General features: G+C 48.8%; 2 non-coding genes and 2 pseudogenes across 2 annotated transcripts; all 4 read right to left on the bottom strand.

Moving 5' to 3' along the window:
* Window positions 1–356: 356 nt before the first annotated feature.
* LOC131739164 (U2 spliceosomal RNA) lies at window positions 357–547 on the bottom strand. The gene has a single exon (XR_009330331.1). It is a non-coding gene; the product is annotated as a U2 spliceosomal RNA (small nuclear RNA).
* An 8480-nt stretch (window positions 548–9027) lies between these two features.
* LOC131739165 (U2 spliceosomal RNA) lies at window positions 9028–9218 on the bottom strand. Its single transcript, XR_009330332.1, has one exon. It is a non-coding gene; the product is annotated as a U2 spliceosomal RNA (small nuclear RNA).
* A 598-nt stretch (window positions 9219–9816) lies between these two features.
* On the bottom strand, window positions 9817–9971 carry LOC131738700 (U2 spliceosomal RNA; annotated as a pseudogene).
* Window positions 9972–17028: 7057 nt separating this feature from the next.
* LOC131738764 (U2 spliceosomal RNA) lies at window positions 17029–17183 on the bottom strand (annotated as a pseudogene).
* Window positions 17184–21958: the final 4775 nt, after the last annotated feature.

Below are 21958 nucleotides of genomic sequence, written 5' to 3' on the forward strand. Positions count from 1 at the left end.
AAGGTGCCTTGGGTAACTACAACTGTGCCTCGCTGGCTGGCTGGCTTGCTAAGAAGGTCCTGGCATAGGGACATGTTCCACCACACTTGTCTGGTTAGCTGCATGCTCCCAGGAAACAACCTGCTGCTGTCTACATCATCACCACATGTGAATAAAAGAAAGAAAGACAGCAAGAAAGAAAGAGAGAAAGAAAGAGAGAAAGAGAGAAAGAAAGAGAGAAAGAAAGAAAGAGAAAGAAAAAAAAAAGAAGTAAAACGGCGGGAAAACTTGCATCAACACTGGCACTCTCCCTCCAGCAGGGGTAGACAAAATGCTCACAGGAGAGATCCAGATCTGACTTTGACCAACGTTAGAGAAAGGTGTGCACCGTTCCCGGAGGTACTGCAATACCGGGCCGATGCGTGGAGTGGACGGAGCAAGCCCCTGTTCCATCTCCCGATTCCAAAAATCAATTTAATATATGGTCCCCTGATAGGGGACGTATCAGATATTAAACTGATAAGAACAGATACTACACTTGATCTTAGCCAAAAGGCCGAGAAGCGATGGCGACTTGGCCCTTGCCCGGGGCCCCCCAGCCCGGACGGCACAGGGGGATTCAAAGGTGGGTGCAAAATTCCAAGCACAAGCAGACCCCCAAAAAACGGGCTGCTGCTTCCAGAGGGGAAATGTGCAATTTAAGCAGGAGGAAACAAAACAAAGCAAAAACACACACATAACACCAAAAACAAAACATAAACTGGCGGAGTGCGTCTTACAAATAGTCATGCCAAGCTGCTATGCTGTGCAAGGTGCCTTGGGTAACTACAACTGTGCCTCGCTGGCTGGCTGGCTTGCTAAGAAGGTCCTGGCATAGGGACATGTTCCACCACACTTGTCTGGTTAGCTGCATGCTCCCAGGAAACAACCTGCTGCTGTCTACATCATCACCACATGTGAATAAAAGAAAGAAAGACAGCAAGAAAGAAAGAGAGAAAGAAAGAGAGAAAGAGAGAAAGAAAGAGAGAAAGAGATTTTACATTTTTTACATTTACACCCATTCGTTTTTTTCATTCATTTTACATTTCTTTTAAAGATGACATTCATGCATACAGACATACATTTTGTTTTAAAAGCATTTAAAATACATTTAAAAACACCAAGACAATTGTGCTTTGTACATGGTTAAAACAGACACAGATTAAAATCAACATGAAAAAAACCTGTGCTGCTTTAAAAGTGACTGGGAAAAAAAGAACCATCTATAAAAAAACAGTGTTTGTGAGGGCCGGGGAGTGCTCTCTAAAAAAGTTCAAAAGTGAACATAAAACTAGATCTAAAACAGGGACAGGGGAAAAGGGACAGTGTATAGAACAGTGAGTTAAAATTCTAAAATTTTAAAACACTTAAAATGTAACTTTTAATAGTTTACATTAAAAATCTTAAAGATACATAAAACAAAACAAAACAAAATCAAATAAAACATTCAACGTAAATCAAATAAAAGTCAATAAAACTGAAACAAAAAGACTACATAAAACCAGGGCACCGTTGAAAAAACGGTCATGCCAGCTAAAAAGGGCGGAATGCTGGCATGACAAAATAAATAAAGGTAGAAAACAGAAAGTACTGATTAGAGGAGAAACCTCGAAATGGAGTGAGGTAACCAGTGGTGTACCACAGGGATCAGTATTAGGTCCTCTGCTATTCCTAATCTACATTAATGATTTAGACTCTGATATAGTAAGCAAACTCGTTAAATTTGCAGACGACACAAAAATAGGAGGAGTGGCAGACACTGTTGAAGCAGCAAAGGTCATTCAAAATGATCTAGACAGCATTCAAAATTGGGCAGACACATGGCAAATGAAATTTAATAGAGAAAAGTGTAAAGTATTGCATGCGGGCAATAAAAATGTGCATTATAAATATCATATGGGAGATAGTGAAATTGAAGAAGGGAACTATGAAAAAGACCTAGGAGTTTATGTTGACTCAGAAATGTCTTCATCTAGACAATGTGGGGAAGCTATAAAAAAGGCTAACAAGATGCTTGGATATATTGTGAGAAGTGTTGAATTTAAATCAAGGGAAGTAATGTTAAAACTCTACAATGCATTAGTAAGACCTCACCTAGAATATTGTGTTCAGTTCTGGTCACCTCGTTACAAAAAGGATATTGCTGCTCTAGAAAGAGTGCAAAGAAGAGCAACCAGAATTATCCCAGGTTTAAAAGGCATGTCGTATGCAGACAGGCTAAAAGAATTGAATCTATTCAGTCTTGAACAAAGAAGACTACGCGGCGATCTGATTCAAACATTCAAAATCCTAAAAGGTATAGACAATGTCAACCCGGGGGACTTCTTTGACTTGAAAAAAGAAAAAAGGACCAGGGGTCATAAATGGAGATTAGATAAAGGGGCATTCAGAACAGAAAATAGGAGGCACTTTTTTACACAGAGAATTGTGAGGGTCTGGAACCAACTCCCCAGTAATGTTGTTGAAGCTGACACCCTGGGATCCTTCAAGAAGCTGCTTGATGAGATTCTGGGATCAATAAGCTACTAACAACCAAACGAGCAAGATGGGCTGAATGGCCTCCTCTCGTTTGTAAACTTTCTTATGTTCTTATGTTCTTAAAAGGCTTAGCGGTGCCCCGTAGTCCCGCTCCTAGGAGCTAGCGGTTCCAGTTTTTTCCTTTATTCCATCTTCACGTCCTGAAGTCCGGCGATCCTCCACTCCGCGCAGGCCTTGTCCTTCCCGAGGGTCCGGATGTCCAGAATTACAAAGTCCTTGATAAGAGTTTGTGCCCTTCTGGTCGTGGTGATAGTGTCTAGCTCCTGCTTGTGATAGACACAGACGTTACGGCCTTCCCACAGGATCTGCTTGACAACATTGATGACACGCCAAACGCACTTAGCTGTGCTGGTATCGATTCCTCCCGCAGGCCCATAGAGCACAGTCTCAGCGGTCATCTTGGCCGTGTCAGCAAACCTGTTTAGGAAGACAGAGACAGAGAGCCAGACACTGCCAGCCACATCACACTCCCAGAAGATATGGGCTGGTGTTTCTCTCTTGCGGCACTTTGCATAGGGGCATGTTTCTACTTGGGCTAGTCCCCTCCTGAACATGAACGCTCGAGTGGGGAGTGCACTGTGGACGGTGTTCCATGCTATATCCTTCTGGACATTACTGAGGCAGCTGTGAGACACATTCTCCCAGATTTTTTGGCTTTGGGTGAGGGAGAAAGTAGCTACTTTTTCAATTTCCTGGGAACCGGCAAGATATTTAGTTACAGCCTTGTATTCCCAGGAGGCCAATTTTGCTTTATCTAAGCCCAATTTATATATAGTGTCCCTTAAGGTTCTATAATACAATGGGGGGTCCCAGGAGTACGGCACGGTGTTATCAATAGTGCAGAGGCCCAAGGCCCTGAGACAGGTGGCAAAATAGAAACGATTCATGTAACATACCTTCCTGTCCAGGGCCTGGATGTTCTTGATAGTTTGCGTGAGCCCCTGCACTCGGGTGAGCTGCACAATGTCCGGGACCCCCTTACCTCCCTTCTTGTCGGCTTTACTCAGGGTGGCTCGCTTTACCCTCTCCATCTTGCTGCCCCAGATAAAGCGGTGGATAATGCGGTCCACCACTTTTTTGGTGGTCCTGTCTGGGGGAAAGATTTTTCCTACATAAGAGAGGATGGGGAACAGTATAGACTTGGTTATTAATACTCTACCCGTCATTGTTAAGGATCTTGTGCTCCATCCGCCAATCTTTTTACGGACCTGGTTAATGGCCGCCGTCCAGCTCTGGGCCCCCGAGCTATTGTTCTCGAAAATGAGGCCCAGAATCTTGATTTTGTCCTTTTTGACAGGGTACATGTCCGACAGTTCCCTATCTACCTGCCAATTTTTAGACACGTAGACTTCGCTCTTGGACTTATTAATCACTGCCCCGGTCGCCGTGCAGTACTTCTCAAGGATATTACTAATCCGAGGTACCGACGATGTGTTGGTGCAAATGAGTGACACATCGTCCATATATGCTGTTGTTTTGACCTGGACCCCGTTGGATCCAGGCAGCTGGAAACCAGTTATATTGGTATCCCTACGAATTGCCTGCAGGAGGGGTTCAATGCACACGACATATAGCAGTGGGGATAGTGGGCAACCCTGTCTGACCCCTGACTGGATAGATATTTTACCAGTCAGGTGCCTGTTCACCAAGACTCGGGTCCAGTCCAGGAGCGAATTTCATCTGGTCCATCACTTTGTACATATATTCATGGCTTACCCTATCGAACGCCTTCTCCTGGTCAAGGTTGAACAGGCAGAGGGGATGGTTCCGTTCTCTAGAATAAGCCAGAATGTCCCTTGTTAACATTAAAATATCCGTGATGGACCTCCCTGGGACGCCACAAGCCTGGTCGGGGCCAATGACCAAAGGGAGGTGTACTTGTAGCCGGAGCATCAGAGCTTTGGCTAGTATCTTGTAATCCACGCAAAGGAGGCTGATTGGGCGCCAATTCCGTAGATCTTTAACTTCCCCTTTCTTATGAAGGAGAGTAATTACACTCTCCCGCATAGAAGGGCCCAACCGCTTCTCCCTGTAGACCGCTCTGTAGACCTCCGCTAAATGGACTTTTAGCATGTCCCAAAAAAGATGGTAATACTCACCCGGGATGCCATCTGGACCTGGCGTCTTACCGGTGTTCATGGTCTTAACCGCCTGGGTGAGCTCCTCCAGCGTGAGTTCTGGGTCCTTCTCCTCCTCCTCGTCGTCCCGCACTGAGTCAGGCTCCAACTGGCTCAGGAACCACTCTATCAGGGTGTCATCTGTAGCTTTGATGTTATATAGGTCCCTATAGAAGTTCTCTACCACTTTTTTCACTCCCTCACTATCCTCTACTATCCTCCCCCTGCTGTCGAGCATGGAGGACATCAAGTGCCGCTTCTCCCTCGTTTTCTGGAAGAAGAAGCGAGTACACTTTTCGTCTTCCTCCATTTTTTGCACTTTTGCATTGTGCATGACCTTTCGTTGTTCCTCCCTACAAAGCACTGAAAGATCTAGCTTGGTCTGGGCTATCTCGTCGCTTACAGGGAACCCCCGAAGCTGAAGCAGGCTCAGATGCTGGAGGGCAGCATTCAGGTGTTTATATTTGGCCCTCCTTTCTTTTGCTTTCCTCTTGCCTGCTGCTATGAAATAACCCTTAGTTCTGATTTTGACCATCTCCCACCACTCTATAGGGGAGTTGAATAGGTCACGCAAAGTGGTCCACTCAACAAGCCTGCTCTTATAGGCTGCAGCTATGGAGGGGTCATCGAGTAAGGAGGTGTTTAATTTCCAAACCCCTGACCCCATCTGGGAGGTCTGAGGGACCTGCAATGTTACCTGCAGGAGCCAATGGTCAGAGAAGAAGACGGCCTGGGTGTCTACTGCCGTCTTCGTAAGGGAGCTGGTATGCAGGACGAGATCTATACGGGAGAAGGAGGTCCCAGATGAGCTCACCCAGGTAAAGGGAGGCACCAGGTCCTTACCTGCATCACACAGGGAGAAATCAGATATTACGGAGGACAAAACTCTACTAGAGCGGTCGTTGCGTGGCCTGCTCCGGTCTACGTCCCTCAGAGCACAATTGAAGTCACCTGACACGATGACGGGTACGTTCCCCAGCAGGAGTGGACGCAGCTGTGGAAAAAATTGAACTCTTTCGTTTTGGTTAGTGGGTGCGTAGACATTGACCAGTCTGAGGGGAGTGTTGTTGTATGTCACATCCACGCTCAGAATTCTACCAGGTTCTACCTCCCTACTCCGTCGGCTCTGGCTATGTTGGAGCCCGACCAGAAGGAGTCCCCCAGGGTCCAACTCTCCTTCAGGTCCCTATAATCAGGGCTCGACGAAATACCACACTCCTGCAGAAAGATGAGATCTGCTTTCAAGTTAGCTAGATAGTTTAGTACATCAAATCTTTTTTGTGTCTCCCTGATGCTCCTGACATTAACAGACACACATATCAGGGCCATCAGGGTAGCTAACAAGAAAAGGAGTCGCTGCGTCCACCCCATAGCGACTATGATTGGGAGGTCGGGACACTCTTCCTACTCTTAGCTCTACGCTTGCTTCGAGGGGGCTTGGGCTTATTTGCAACTCCCATCACCCCTGAGAAGGTACTCACTGCTGCCTCGTCCAAGAAGGCACCGTCTTTATATGCACAGTACGTGGAGTTGTTGGGGCTATTCAACTCCCCACAAGGTAAGTCTGGTGGAACTTGCTCAGGGCCCCTCGGAACGTGTGGGTCAGCTTTGTCCTGGGGGGGGGTTATGACAGACAGCATTCTTTGGCTGTTACCGTCTGTTGAATTGGAGCTGTTAGCAGACTTCTGGCTTACCGCGTCCAGGGGTATTCCCATGTCCTCCAGTGCTGTATCTAGGAGGACCTCTAGGGGGCCCCTGGTTTTGCCCATACAAGGGAGGGGGTCAAGGATGCTTTGAAGGGAGGCCCTTCGCTTGAAGAGGGTCATTGCTACAGAGGTACTGCTGGTCAGGGAAGGTGTTGACCCCGACCTCTCCCTCGGTGCATTAGTGAACACCTCTTCTGCGAGGTGTGCTAGGGTTTGTGCCAACGACTGGGAAGGCTGGCTGGGGATGCCCTGGCTGGCTGCTACCTGCCCACTAGGCGGCAGTGTAGCCGTCCCACTCGCCTCCGTCTCTGCCTGCGAGGGCAAGACTGGGGACTTTGTGTGGACATTAGCTGGTTTTGGATCTATGGGGGCCACCTGCAACTTGCTGTCTTTGATCCTGATCTTCTTTCTTTTCCCCCCCTCGTCTCTACCCTTTCTTTTCCCCACCCTCTGCTGGTTCTTCACTCCCTTCCCCTCCTTCTCACTCTCTCTTTCACTGTCGCTTTTGCTTTCCTCCCCCACGGACTCAATCATTATGGCGTCATAACGAGAGCCGAGGGGGAGTGCTGGCGCTGAGAGGGCCCTACTCAGGGGGGGGCCGCTGCTGGGTCCGGGCTCCCTCCCTGACTCGTGTTCTGCATCAGAGGAGCTACTGGAGGAGCTAGTGGAGTGGCTGTTGTACTCTCTCTCTGGGCTGGGGGAAGGGGTCCTCGTAAAACGGGACATGTCTCGGGGGCGGGGGGGTGAGGGGGTGCTGGTGATGATGGTGGTGCTGGAGTCTGGGTCTTGGATACTGTTGGTGGTGATGTGGACTGATCTTTGTTACTTGCTCCCTCTTCCTGCTCAGGCCTAGGCTTGTTCATGTTTGCCTTGCTGGCTCTGGCCATGTTGGCATAGGAAGAGGGGCAGTCCTTAAACAGGTGCCCCTTCTTTCCACACAAATTGCACTGCCTCTCTTCTCTGCAGTGGCTGGTCTCGTGGGGGGCGCCGCAGTTCCTGCACTTGACTACAGTACACGCGGCCGTCAGGTGTCCTAATTCCCCACATTTCCTGCAGAGTTTTGGCATCCCATTATAGAATACCAGCCCTCTGTTGGGCCCTAACACTATGGAGTTTGGAATGTGGCGGACGCCTCCAATGCCCGATGGATCAACATTAAGGCGTACCAGCCACTTTCTGGCTCCTGTCCAAACCCCATCTTCATCTGTAATTTTCCTCCCTTCTGATGACACCCTCCCATAGCGGTTAAGCCATGTTGTAATATCATAGTCGCTAACAGCCTCATTGAAAAATTGGACAGTAACAACTTTCATTTCTCTGTCTGTCAGTGCATCCACACAAAATTCTTTGTATGGAGCGAGATATTTATTCTCCCCCCAAAAGGACCACATTTCTTGTAACTTTTGGGGGTTCCTAAAACTGACCTCAAACACTTCCTTAAGCCCTGGCAATTTCACCAAACAATTCAAGTCAGAAGGGGAAAAACCCATACCCCTCTGAAGAATGGTCCGGCTGAACTCCAGTCTCGTCAGTCCTGGTTCCGTTTCATCTTGCTTGTTTCTTGTGAAGCGCACCGCATTGTGCCTCCTGGTTTCCTGGGTTGGCCGGAACGCCATCCTTCAGCTGGCTCCTCCGATTGGGGTGGGAGAAGCCTCTGGACGTCCGGGTTGTCTCTCTCTACGGAAAAGAGACAACGTAAGCAGCAAATCTGGGCAGTTGAAGGAACTATTACTTTAGTCCCTGAGGAGATGGTCGCCTCGCAAGAGGGACCCCCTCCCCAGGTGAACGGTGTCCTTCCCTGGCGGAGTAGGGGGCGCTGCTTGGCACCGAGACCACGTAGGAAGAATTGTGGCTGTGAAACCTCCTCGGGGTCCGGGGCCGCCCTCTGCTCCTCTCAGATGGCGCCCTCTGCTGGGCGCCTGCTGCTCTCTCGGTCTGGATCTCGATTACAATCAAGGGCTGGGGATGAGGTCGTCTAGGTCATCAAAGGGTCCTCAAAGGTCGTCTGGATGGTAGGTCCTCCTTCTCTCTAACTCCAGGAACGTCTGGAAAAGCCGGAACCGCCTGAAAAAGAAAAAAACGGGAACCGCCTGAAAAAGAAAAAACTACTCTCAACAGTCAACAAAATCTTGAAAGACCCTCGGCCTGGATTGGGCAAGCCAAAACCAGACTGAGCATTAGTCTTCCAAAAAGTTGCCGAGCTGAAGAAAGCCAGTCAAAAATAAAAAAAAATTCTGTTCCTCCTCACCCGAACAAACCTCTCACAGACCCTCGGAGGGAGCGGGCAATGCCACTACCCTCTAAGCCTTAGTCTTAGAAAGATTTATTCGAACTGAAGAGAAGCCAGAGTATATGGCTGGCTAAGAAGGACCTGGCATAGGGACATGTTCCACCACACTTGTCTGGTTAGCTGCATGCTCCCAGGAAACAAACTGCTGCTGTCTACATCATCATCACATGTGAATAAAAGAAAGAAAGACAGCAAGAAAGAAAGAGAGAAAGAAAGAGAAAGAAAGAAAGAGAGAAAGAAAAAAAAATGAAGTAAAACGGCGGGAAAACTTGCATCAACACTGGCACTCTCCCTCCAGCAGGGGTAGACAAAATGCTCACAGGAGAGATCCAGATCTGACTTTGACCAACGTTAGAGAAAGGTGTGCACCGTTCCCGGAGGTACTGCAATACCGGGCCGATGCGTGGAGTGGACGGAGCAAGCCCCTGTTCCATCTCCCGATTCCAAAAATCAATTTAATATATGGTCCCCTGATAGGGGACGTATCAGATATTAAACTGATAAGAACAGATACTACACTTGATCTTAGCCAAAAGGCCGAGAAGCGATGGCGACTTGGCCCTTGCCCGGGGCCCCCCAGCCCGGACGGCACAGGGGGATTCAAAGGTGGGTGCAAAATTTCAAGCACAAGCAGACCCCAAAAAAACGGGCTGCTGCTTCCAGAGGGGAAATGTGCAATTTAAGCAGGAGAAAACAAAACAAAGCAAAAACACACACATAACACCAAAAACAAAACATAAACTGGCGGAGTGCGTCTTACAAATAGTCATGCCAAGCTGCTATGCTGTGCAAGGTGCCTTGGGTAACTACAACTGTGCCTCGCTGGCTGGCTGGCTTGCTAAGAAGGTCCTGGCATAGGGACATGCTCCACCACACTTGTCTGGTTAGCTGCATGCTCCCAGGAAACAACCTGCTGCTGTCTACATCATCACCACATGTGAATAAAAGAAAGAAAGACAGCAAGAAAGAAAGAGAGAAAGAAAGAGAGAAAGAGAGAAAGAAAGAGAGAAAGAAAGAAAGAGAGAAAGAAAAAAAAAGAAGTAAAACGGCGGGAAAACTTGCATCAACACTGGCACTCTCCCTCCAGCAGGGGTAGACAAAATGCTCACAGGAGAGATCCAGATCTGACTTTGACCAACGTTAGAGAAAGGTGTGCACCGTTCCCGGAGGTACTGCAATACCGGGCCGATGCGTGGAGTGGACGGAGCAAGCCCCTGTTCCATCTCCCGATTCCAAAAATCAATTTAATATATGGTCCCCTGATAGGGGACGTATCAGATATTAATACTCTTTTATTGAGATTTTACATTTTTTACATTTACACCCATTCGTTTTTTTCATTCATTTTACATTTCTTTTAAAGATGACATTCATGCATACAGACATACATTTTGTTTTAAAAGCATTTAAAATACATTTAAAAACACCAAGACAATTGTGCTTTGTACATGGTTAAAACAGACACAGATTAAAATCAACATGAAAAAAACCTGTGCTGCTTTAAAAGTGACTGGAAAAAAAGAACCATCTATAAAAAAACAGTGTTTGTGAGGGCCGGGGAGTGCTCTCTAAAAAAGTTCAAAAGTGAACATAAAACTAGATCTAAAACAGGGACAGGGGAAAAGGGACAGTGTATAGAACAGTGAGTTAAAATTCTAAAATTTTAAAACACTTAAAATGTAACTTTTAATAGTTTACATTAAAAATCTTAAAGATACATAAAACAAAACAAAACAAAATCAAATAAAACATTCAACGTAAATCAAATAAAAGTCCATAAAACTGAAACAAAAAGACTACATAAAACCAGGGCACCGTTGAAAAAACGGTCATGCCAGCTAAAAAGGGCGGAATGCTGGCATGACAAAATAAATAAAAGGCTTAGCGGTGCCCCGTAGTCCCGCTCCTAGGAGCTAGCGGTTCCAGGTTTTTCCTTTATTCCATCTTCACGTCCTGAAGTCCGGCGATCCTCCACTCCGCGCAGGCCTTGTCCTTCCCGAGGGTCCGGATGTCCAGAATTACAAAGTCCTTGATAAGAGTTTGTGCCCTTCTGGTCGTGGTGATAGTGTCTAGCTCCTGCTTGTGATAGACACAGACGTTACGGCCTTCCCACAGGATCTGCTTGACAACATTGATGACACGCCAAACGCACTTAGCTGTGCTGGTAGTGATTCCTCCCGCAGGCCCATAGAGCACAGTCTCAGCGGTCATCTTGGCCGTGTCAGCAAACCTGTTTAGGAAGACAGAGACAGAGAGCCAGACACTGCCAGCCACATCACATTCCCAGAAGATATGGGCTGGTGTTTCTCTCTTGCGGCACTTTGCATAGGGGCATGTTTCTACTTGGGCTAGTCCCCTCCTGAACATGAACGCTCGAGTGGGGAGTGCACTGTGGACGGTGTTCCATGCTATATCCTTCTGGACATTACTGAGGCAGCTGTGAGACACATTCTCCCAGATTTTTTGGCTTTGGGTGAGGGAGAAAGTAGCTACTTTTTCAATTTCCTGGGAACCGGCAAGATATTTAGTTACAGCCTTGTATTCCCAGGAGGCCAATTTTGCTTTATCTAAGCCCAATTTATATATAGTGTCCCTTAAGGTTCTATAATACAATGGGGGGTCCCAGGAGTACGGCACGGTGTTATCAATAGTGCAGAGGCCCAAGGCCCTGAGACAGGTGGCAAAATAGAAACGATTCATGTAACATACCTTCCTGTCCAGGGCCTGGATGTTCTTGATAGTTTGCGTGAGCCCCTGCACTCGGGTGAGCTGCACAACGTCCGGGACCCCCTTACCTCCCTTCTTGTCGGCTTTACTCAGGGTGGCTCGCTTTACCCTCTCCATCTTGCTGCCCCAGATAAAGCGGTGGATAATGCGGTCCACCACTTTTTTGGTGGTCCTGTCTGGGGGAAAGATTTTTCCTACATAAGAGAGGATGGGGAACAGTATAGACTTGGTTATTAATACTCTACCCGTCATTGTTAAGGATCTTGTGCTCCATCCGCCAATCTTTTTACGGACCTGGTTAATGGCCGCCGTCCAGCTCTGGGCCCCCGAGCTATTGTTCTCGAAAATGAGGCCCAGAATCTTGATTTTGTCCTTTTTGACAGGGTACATGTCCGACAGTTCCCTATCTACCTGCCAATTTTTAGACACGTAGACTTCGCTCTTGGACTTATTAATCACTGCCCCGGTCGCCGTGCAGTACTTCTCAAGGATATTACTAATCCGAGGTACCGACGATGTGTTGGTGCAAATGAGTGACACATCGTCCATATATGCTGTTGTTTTGACCTGGACCCCGTTGGATCCAGGCAGCTGGAAACCAGTTATATTGGTATCCCTACGAATTGCCTGCAGGAGGGGTTCAATGCACACGACATATAGCAGTGGGGATAGTGGGCAACCCTGTCTGACCCCTGACTGGATAGATATTTTACCAGTCAGGTGCCTGTTCACCAAGACTCGGGTACTAATGTTTGTATATATGGTTTTAACCCACTCCCTAAGTCCAGGAGCGAATTTCATCTGGTCCATCACTTTGTACATATATTCATGGCTTACCCTATCGAACGCCTTCTCCTGGTCAAGGTTGAACAGGCAGAGGGGATGGTTCCGTTCTCTAGAATAAGCCAGAATGTCCCTTGTTAACATTAAAATATCCGTGATGGACCTCCCTGGGACGCCACAAGCCTGGTCGGGGCCAATGACCAAAGGGAGGTGTACTTGTAGCCGGAGCATCAGAGCTTTGGCTAGTATCTTGTAATCCACGCAAAGGAGGCTGATTGGGCGCCAATTCCGTAGATCTTTAACTTCCCCTTTCTTATGAAGGAGAGTAATTACACTCTCCCGCATAGAAGGGCCCAACCGCTTCTCCCTGTAGACCGCTCTGTAGACCTCCGCTAAATGGACTTTTAGCATGTCCCAAAAAAGATGGTAATACTCACCCGGGATGCCATCTGGACCTGGCGTCTTACCGGTGTTCATGGTCTTAACCGCCTGGGTGAGCTCCTCCAGCGTGAGTTCTGGGTCCTTCTCCTCCTCCTCGTCGTCCCGCACTGAGTCAGGCTCCAACTGGCTCAGGAACCACTCTATCAGGGTGTCATCTGTAGCTTTGATGTTATATAGGTCCCTATAGAAGTTCTCTACCACTTTTTTCACTCCCTCACTATCCTCTACTATCCTCCCCCTGCTGTCGAGCATGGAGGACATCAAGTGCCGCTTCTCCCTCGTTTTCTGGAAGAAGAAGCGAGTACACTTTTCGTCTTCCTCCATTTTTTGCACTTTTGCATTGTGCATGACCTTTCGTTGTTCCTCCCTACAAAGCACTGAAAGATCTAGCTTGGTCTGGGCTATCTCGTCGCTTACAGGGAACCCCCAAAGCTGAAGCAGGCTCAGACGCTGGAGGGCAGCATTCAGGTGTTTATATTTGGCCCTCCTTTATTTTGCTTTCCTCTTGCCTGCTGCTATGAAATAACCCTTAGTTCTGATTTTGACCATCTCCCACCACTCTATAGGGGAGTTGAATAGGTCACGCAAAGTGGTCCACTCAACAAGCCTGCTCTTATAGGCTGCAGCTATGGAGGGGTCATTGAGTAAGGAGGTGTTTAATTTCCAGACCCCTGACCCCATCTGGGAGGTCTGAGGGACCTGCAATGTTACCTGCAGGAGCCTATGGTCAGAGAAGAAGACGGCCTGGGTGTCTACTGCCGTCTTCGTAAGGGAGCTGGTATGCAGGACGAGATCTATACGGGAGAAGGAGGTCCCAGATGAGCTCACCCAGGTAAAGGGAGGCACCAGGTCCTTACCTGCATCACACAGGGAGAAATCAGATATTACGGAGGACAAAACTCTACTAGAGCGGTCGTTGCGTGGCCTGCTCCGGTCTACGTCCCTCAGAGCACAATTGAAGTCACCTGACACGATGACGGGTACGTTCCCCAGCAGGAGTGGACGCAGCTGTGGAAAAAATTGAACTCTTTCGTTTTGGTTAGTGGGTGCGTAGACATTGACCAGTCTGAGGGGAGTTTTGTTGTATGTCACATCCACGCTCAGAATTCTACCAGGTTCTACCTCCCTGCTGCTGCGGGAGGTAATAAATGGGTTTTTAAACAGGATACCTACTCCGTCGGCTCTGGCTATGTTGGAGCCCGACCAGAAGGAGTCCCCCAGGGTCCAACTCTCCTTCAGGTCCCTATAATCAGGGCTCGACGAAATATCACACTCCTGCAGAAAGATGAGATCTGCTTTCAAGTTAGCTAGATAGTTTAGTACATCAAATCTTTTTTGTGTCTCCCTGATGCTCCTGACATTAACAGACACACATATCAGGGCCATCAGGGTAGCTAACAAGAAAAGGAGTCGCTGCGTCCACCCCATAGCGACTATGATTGGGAGGTCGGGACACTCTTCCTACTCTTAGCTCTACGCTTGCTTCGAGGGGGCTTGGGCTTATTTGCAACTCCCATCACCCCTGAGAAGGTACTCACTGCTGCCTCGTCCAAGAAGGCACCGTCTTTATATGCACAGTACGTGGAGTTGTTGGGGCTATTCAACTCCCCACAAGGTAAGTCTGGTGGAACTTGCTCAGGGCCCCTCGGAACGTGTGGGTCAGCTTTGTCCTGGGGGGGGTTATGACAGACAGCATTCTTTGGCTGTTACCGTCTGTTGAATTGGAGCTGTTAGCAGACTTCTGGCTTACCGCGTCCAGGGGTATTCCCATGTCCTCCAGTGCTGTATCTAGGAGGACCTCTAGGGGGCCCCTGGTTTTGCCCATACAAGGGAGGGGGTCAAGGATGCTTTGAAGGGAGGCCCTTCGCTTGAAGAGGGTCATTGCTACCGAGGTACTGCTGGTCAGGGAAGGTGTTGACCCCGACCTCTCCCTCGGTGCATTAGTGAACACCTCTTCTGCGAGGTGTGCTAGGGTTTGTGCCAACGACTGGGAAGGCTGGCTGGGGATGCCCTGGCTGGCTGCTACCTGCCCACTAGGCGGCAGTGTAGCCGTCCCACTCGCCTCCGTCTCTGCCTGCGAGGGCAAGACTGGGGACTTTGTGTGGACATTAGCTGGTTTTGGATCTATGGGGGCCACCTGCAACTTGCTGTCTTTGATCCTGATCTTCTTTCTTTTCCCCCCCTCGTCTCTACCCTTTCTTTTCCCCACCCTCTGCTGGTTCTTCACTCCCTTCCCCTCCTTCTCACTCTCACTTTCACTGTCGCTTTCGCTTTCCTCCCCCACGGACTCAATCCTTATGGCGTCATAACGAGAGCCGAGGGGGAGTGCTGGCGCTGAGAGGGCCCTACTCAGGGGGGGGCCGCTGCTGGGTCCGGGCTCCCTCCCTGCCTCGTGTTCTGCATCAGAGGAGCTACTGGAGGAGCTAGTGGAGTGGCTGTTGTACTCTCTCTCTGGGCTGGGGGAAGGGGTCCTCGTAAAACGGGACATGTCTCGGGGGCGGGGGGGTGAGGGGGGTGCTGGTGATGATGGTGGTGCTGGAGTCTGGGTCTTGGATACTGTTGGTGGTGATGTGGACTGATCTTTGTTACTTGCTCCCTCTTCCTGCTCAGGCCTAGGCTTGTTCATGTTTGCCTTGCTGGCTCTGGCCATGTTGGCATAGGAAGAGGGGCAGTCCTTAAACAGGTGCCCCTTCTTTCCACACAAATTGCACTGCCTCTCTTCTCTGCAGTGGCTGGTCTCGTGGGGGGCGCCGCAGTTCCTGCACTTGACTACAGTACACGCGGCCGCCAGGTGTCCTAATTCCCCACATTTCCTGCAGAGTTTTGGCATCCCATTATAGAATACCAGCCCTCTGTTGGGCCCTAACACTATGGAGTTTGGAATGTGGCGGACGCCTCCAATGCCCGATGGATCAACATTAAGGCGTACCAGCCACTTTCTGGCTCCTGTCCAAACCCCATCTTCGTCTGTAATTTTCCTCCCTTCTGATGACACCCTCCCATAGCGGTTAAGCCATGTTGTAATATCATAGTCGCTAACAGCCTCATTGAAAAATTGGACAGTAACAACTTTCATTTCTCTGTCTGTCAGTGCATCCACACAAAATTCTTTGTATGGAGCGAGATATTTATTCTCCCCCCAAAAGGACCACATTTCTTGTAACTTTTGGGGGTTCCTAAAACTGACCTCAAACACTTCCTTAAGCCCTGGCAATTTCACCAAACAATTCAAGTCAGAAGGGGAAAACCCATACCCCTCTGAAGAATGGTCCGGCTGAACTCCAGTCTCGTCAGTCCTGGTTCCGTTTCATCTTGCTTGTTTCTTGTGAAGCGCACCGCATTGTGCCTCCTGGTTTCCTGGGTTGGCCGGAACGCCATCCTTCAGCTGGCTCCTCCGATTGGGGTGGGAGAAGCCTCTGGACGTCCGGGTTGTCTCTCTCTACGGAAAAGAGACAACGTAAGCAGCAAATCTGGGCAGTTGAAGGAACTATTACTTTAGTCCCTGAGGAGATGGTCGCCTCGCAAGAGGGACCCCCTCCCCAGGTGAACGGTGTCCTTCCCTGGCGGAGTAGGGGGCGCTGCTTGGCACCGAGACCACGTAGGAAGAATCGTGGCTGTGACGCCTCCTCGGGGTCCGGGGCCGCCCTCTGCTCCTCCCAGATGGCGCCCTCTGCTGGGCGCCTGCTGCTCTCTCGGTCTGGATCTCGATTACAATCAAGGGCTGGGGATGAGGTCGTCTAGGTCATCAAAGGGTCCTCAAAGGTCGTCTGGATGGTAGGTCCTCCTTCTCTCTAACTCCAGGAACGTCTGGAAAAGCCGGAACCGCCTGAAAAAGAAAAAAACGGGAACCGCCTGAAAAAGAAAAAACTGCTCTCAACAGTCAACAAAATCTTGAAAGACCCTCGGCCTGGATTGGGCAAGCCAAAACCAGACTGAGCATTAGTCTTCCAAAAAGTTGCCGAGCTGAAGAAAGCCAGTCAAAAATAAAAAAAATTCTGTTCCTCCTCACCCGAACAAACCTCTCACAGACCCTCGGAGGGAGCGGGCAATGCCACTACCCTCTAAGCCTTAGTCTTAGAAAGATTTATTCGAACTGTAGAGAAGCCAGAGTATATGGCTGGCTAAGAAGGACCTGGCATAGGGACATGTTCCACCACACTTGTCTGGTTAGCTGCATGCTCCCAGGAAACAAACTGCTGCTGTCTACATCATCACCACATGTGAATAAAAGAAAGAAAGACAGCAAGAAAGAAAGAGAGAAAGAAAGAGAAAGAAAGAAAGAGAAAAAGAAAAAAAAAGAAGTAAAACGGCGGGAAAACTTGCATCAACACTGGCACTCTCCCTCCAGCAGGGGTAGACAAAATGCTCACAGGAGAGATCCAGATCTGACTTTGACCAACGTTAGAGAAAGGTGTGCACCGTTCCCGGAGGAACTACAATACCGGGCCGATGCGTGGAGTGGACGGAGCAAGCCCCTGTTCCATCTCCCGATTCCAAAAATCAATTTAATATATGGTCCCCTGATAGGGGACGTATCAGATATTAATACTCTTTTATTGAGATTTTACATTTTTTACATTTACACCCATTCGTTTTTTTCATTCATTTTACATTTCTTTTAAAGATGACATTCATGCATACAGACATACATTTTGTTTTAAAAGCATTTAAAATACATTTAAAAACACCAAGACAATTGTGCTTTGTACATGGTTAAAACAGACACAGATTAAAATCAACATGAAAAAAACCTGTGCTGTTTTAAAAGTGACTGGAAAAAAAGAACCATCTATAAAAAACCAGTGCTTGTGAGGGCCGGGGAGTGCTCTCTAAAAAAGTGAACATAAACCTAGATCTAAAACAGGGACAGGGGAAAAGGGACAGTGTATAAACAGTGAGTTAAAATTCTAAAATTTTAAAACACTTAAAATGTAACTTTTAATAGTTTACATTAAAAATCTTAAAGATACATAAAACAAAACAAAACAAAATCAAATAAAACATTCAAATTAAATCAAAGGTGCATAAAACTGAAACAAAAAGACTACATAAAACCAGGGCACCGTTGAAAAACGGTCATGCCAGCTAAAAAGGGCGGAATGCTGGCATGACAAAATAAATAAAAGGCTTAGCGGTGCCCCGTAGTCCCGCTCCTAGGAGCTAGCGGTTCCAGTTTTTTCCTTTATTCCATCTTCACGTCCTGAAGTCCGGCGATCCTCCACTCCGCGCAGGAGGGTCCGGATGTCCAGAATTACAAAGTCCTTGATAAGAGTTTGTGCCCTTCTGGTCGTGGTGATAGTGTCTAGCTCCTGCTTGTGATAGACACAGACGTTACGGCCTTCCCACAGGATCTGCTTGACAACATTGATGACACGCCAAACGCACTTAGCTGTGCTGGTAGTGATTCCTCCCGCAGGCCCATAGAGCACAGTCTCAGCGGTCATCTTGGCCGTGTCAGCAAACCTGTTTAGGAAGACAGAGACAGAGAGCCAGACACTGCCAGCCACATCACACTCCCAGAAGATATGGGCTGGTGTTTCTCTCTTGCGGCACTTTGCATAGGGGCATGTTTCTACTTGGGCTAGTCCCCTCCTGAACATGAACGCTCGAGTGGGGAGTGCACTGTGGACGGTGTTCCATGCTATATCCTTCTGGACATTACTGAGGCAGCTGTGAGACACATTCTCCCAGATTTTTTGGCTTTGGGTGAGGGAGAAAGTAGCTACTTTTTCAATTTCCTGGGAACCGGCAAGATATTTAGTTACAGCCTTGTATTCCCAGGAGGCCAATTTTGCTTTATCTAAGCCCAATTTATATATAGTGTCCCTTAAGGTTCTATAATACAATGGGGGGTCCCAGGAGTACGGCACGGTGTTATCAATAGTGCAGAGGCCCAAGGCCCTGAGACAGGTGGCAAAATAGAAACGATTCATGTAACATACCTTCCTGTCCAGGGCCTGGATGTTCTTGATAGTTTGCGTGAGCCCCTGCACTCGGGTGAGCTGCACAACGTCCGGGACCCCCTTACCTCCCTTCTTGTCGGCTTTACTCAGAGTGGCTTGTTTTACCCTCTCCATCTTGCTGCCCCAGATAAAGCGGTGGATAATGCGGTCCACCACTTTTTTGGTGGTCCTGTCTGGGGGAAAGATTTTTCCTACATAAGAGAGGATGGGGAACAGTATAGACTTGGTTATTAATACTCTACCCGTCATTGTTAAGGATCTTGTGCTCCATCCGCCAATCTTTTTACGGACCTGGTTAATGGCCGCCGTCCAGCTCTGGGCCCCCGAGCTATTGTTCTCGAAAATGAGGCCCAGAATCTTGATTTTGTCCTTTTTGACAGGGTACATGTCCGACAGTTCCCTATCTACCTGCCAATTTTTAGACACGTAGACTTCGCTCTTGGACTTATTAATCACTGCCCCGGTCGCCGTGCAGTACTTCTCAAGGATATTACTAATCCGAGGTACCGACGATGTGTTGGTGCAAATGAGTGACACATCGTCCATATATGCTGTTGTTTTGACCTGGACCCCGTTGGATCCAGGCAGCTGGAAACCAGTTATATTGGTATCCCTACGAATTGCCTGCAGGAGGGGTTCAATGCACACGACATATAGCAGTGGGGATAGTGGGCAACCCTGTCTGACCCCTGACTGGATAGATATTTTACCAGTCAGGTGCCTGTTCACCAAGACTCGGGTACTAATGTTTGTATATATGGTTTTAACCCACTCCCTAAGTCCAGGAGCGAATTTCATCTGGTCCATCACTTTGTACATATATTCATGGCTTACCCTATCGAACGCCTTCTCCTGGTCAAGGTTGAACAGGCAGAGGGGATGGTTCCGTTCTCTAGAATAAGCCAGAATGTCCCTTGTTAACATTAAAATATCCGTGATGGACCTCCCTGGGACGCCACAAGCCTGGTCGGGGCCAATGACCAAAGGGAGGTGTACTTGTAGCCGGAGCATCAGAGCTTTGGCTAGTATCTTGTAATCCACGCAAAGGAGGCTGATTGGGCGCCAATTCCGTAGATCTTTAACTTCCCCTTTCTTATGAAGGAGAGTAATTACACTCTCCCGCATAGAAGGGCCCAACCGCTTCTCCCTGTAGACCGCTCTGTAGACCTCCGCTAAATGGACTTTTAGCGTGTCCCAAAAAAGATGGTAATACTCACCCGGGATGCCATCTGGACCTGGCGTCTTACCGGTGTTCATGGTCTTAACCGCCTGGGTGAGCTCCTCCAGCGTGAGTTCTGGGTCCTTCTCCTCCTCCTCGTCGTCCCGCACTGAGTCAGGCTCCAACTGGCTCAGGAACCACTCTATCAGGGTGTCATCTGTAGCTTTGATGTTATACAGGTCCCTATAGAAGTTCTCTACCACTTTTTTCACTCCCTCACTATCCTCTACTATCCTCCCCCTGCTGTCGAGCATGGAGGACATCAAGTGCCGCTTCTCCCTCGTTTTCTGGAAGAAGAAGCGAGTACACTTTTCGTCTTCCTCCATTTTTTGCACTTTTGCATTGTGCATGACCTTTCGTTGTTCCTCCCTACAAAGCACTGAAAGATCTAGCTTGGTCTGGGCTATCTCGTCGCTTACAGGGAACCCCCGAAGCTGAAGCAGGCTCAGACGCTGGAGGGCAGCATTCAGGTATTTATATTTGGCTCTCCTTTCATTTGCTTTCCTCTTGCCTGCTGCTATGAAATAACCCTTAGTTCTGATTTTGACCATCTCCCACCACTCTATAGGGGAGTTGAATAGGTCACGCAAAGTGGTCCACTCAACAAGCCTGCTCTTATAGGCTGCAGCTATGGAGGGGTCATCGAGTAAGGAGGTATTTAATTTCCAGACCCCTGACCCCATCTGGGAGGTCTGAGGGACCTGCAATGTTACCTGCAGGAGCCTATGGTCAGAGAAGAAGACGGCCTGGGTGTCTACTGCCGTCTTCGTAAGGGAGCTGGTATGCAGGACGAGATCTATACGGGAGAAGGAGGTCCCAGATGAGCTCACCCAGGTAAAGGGAGGCACCAGGTCCTTACCTGCATCACACAGGGAGAAATCAGATATTACGGAGGACAAAACTCTACTAGAGCGGTCGTTGCGTGGCCTGCTCTGGTCTACGTCCCTCAGAGCACAATTGAAGTCACCTGACACGATGACGGGTACGTTCCCCAGCAGGAGTGGACGCAGCTGTGGAAAAAATTGAACTCTATCGTTTTGGTTAGTGGGTGCGTAGACATTGACCAGTCTGAGGGGAGTGTTGTTGTATGTCACATCCACGCTCAGAATTCTACCAGGTTCTACCTCCCTGCTGCTGCGGGAGGTAATAAAAGGGTTTTTAAACAGGATACCTACTCCGTCGGCTCTGGCTATGTTGGAGCCCGACCAGAAGGAGTCCCCCAGGGTCCAACTCTCCTTCAGGTCCCTATAATCATGGCTCGACGAAATACCACACTCCTGCAGAAAGATGAGATCTGCTTTCAAGTTAGCTAGATAGTTTAGTACATCAAATCTTTTTTGTGTCTCCCTGATGCTCCTGACATTAACAGACACACATATCAGGGCCATCAGGGTAGCTAACAAGAAAAGGAGTCGCTGCGTCCACCCCATAGCGACTATGATTGGGAGGTCGGGACACTCTTCCTACTCTTAGCTCTACGCTTGCTTCGAGGGGGCTTGGGCTTATTTGCAACTCCCATCACCCCTGAGAAGGTACTCACTGCTGCCTCGTCCAAGAAGGCACCATCTTTATATGCACAGTACGTGGAGTTGTTTGGGCTATTCAACTCCCCACAAGGTAAGTCTGGTGGAACTTGCTCAGGGCCCCTCGGAACGTGTGGGTCAGCTTTGTCCTGGGGGGGGGTTATGACAGACAGCATTCTTTGGCTGTTACCGTCTGCTGAATTGGAGCTGTTAGCAGACTTCTGGCTTACCGCGTCCAGGGGTATTCCCATGTCCTCCAGTGCTGTATCTAGGAGGACCTCTAGGGGGCCCCTGGTTTTGCCCATACAAGGGAGGGGGTCAAGGATGCTTTGAAGGGAGGCCCTTCGCTTGAAGAGGGTCATTGCTACCGAGGTACTGCTGGTCAGGGAAGGTGTTGACCCCGACCTCTCCCTCGGTGCATTAGTGAACACCTCTTCTGCGAGGTGTGCTAGGGTTTGTGCCAACGACTGGGAAGGCTGGCTGGGGATGCCCTGGCTGGCTGCTACCTGCCCACTAGACGGCAGTGTAGCCGTCCCACTCGCCTCCGTCTCTGCCTGCGAGGGCAAGACTGGGGACTTTGTGTGGACATTATCTGGTTTTGGATCTATGGGGGCCACCTGCAACTTGCTGTCT

The sequence above is a fragment of the Acipenser ruthenus genome, chromosome 10 (assembly GCF_902713425.1).
Source record: "Acipenser ruthenus chromosome 10, fAciRut3.2 maternal haplotype, whole genome shotgun sequence".
In the NCBI taxonomy this organism is placed as follows: domain Eukaryota; kingdom Metazoa; phylum Chordata; class Actinopteri; order Acipenseriformes; family Acipenseridae; genus Acipenser; species Acipenser ruthenus.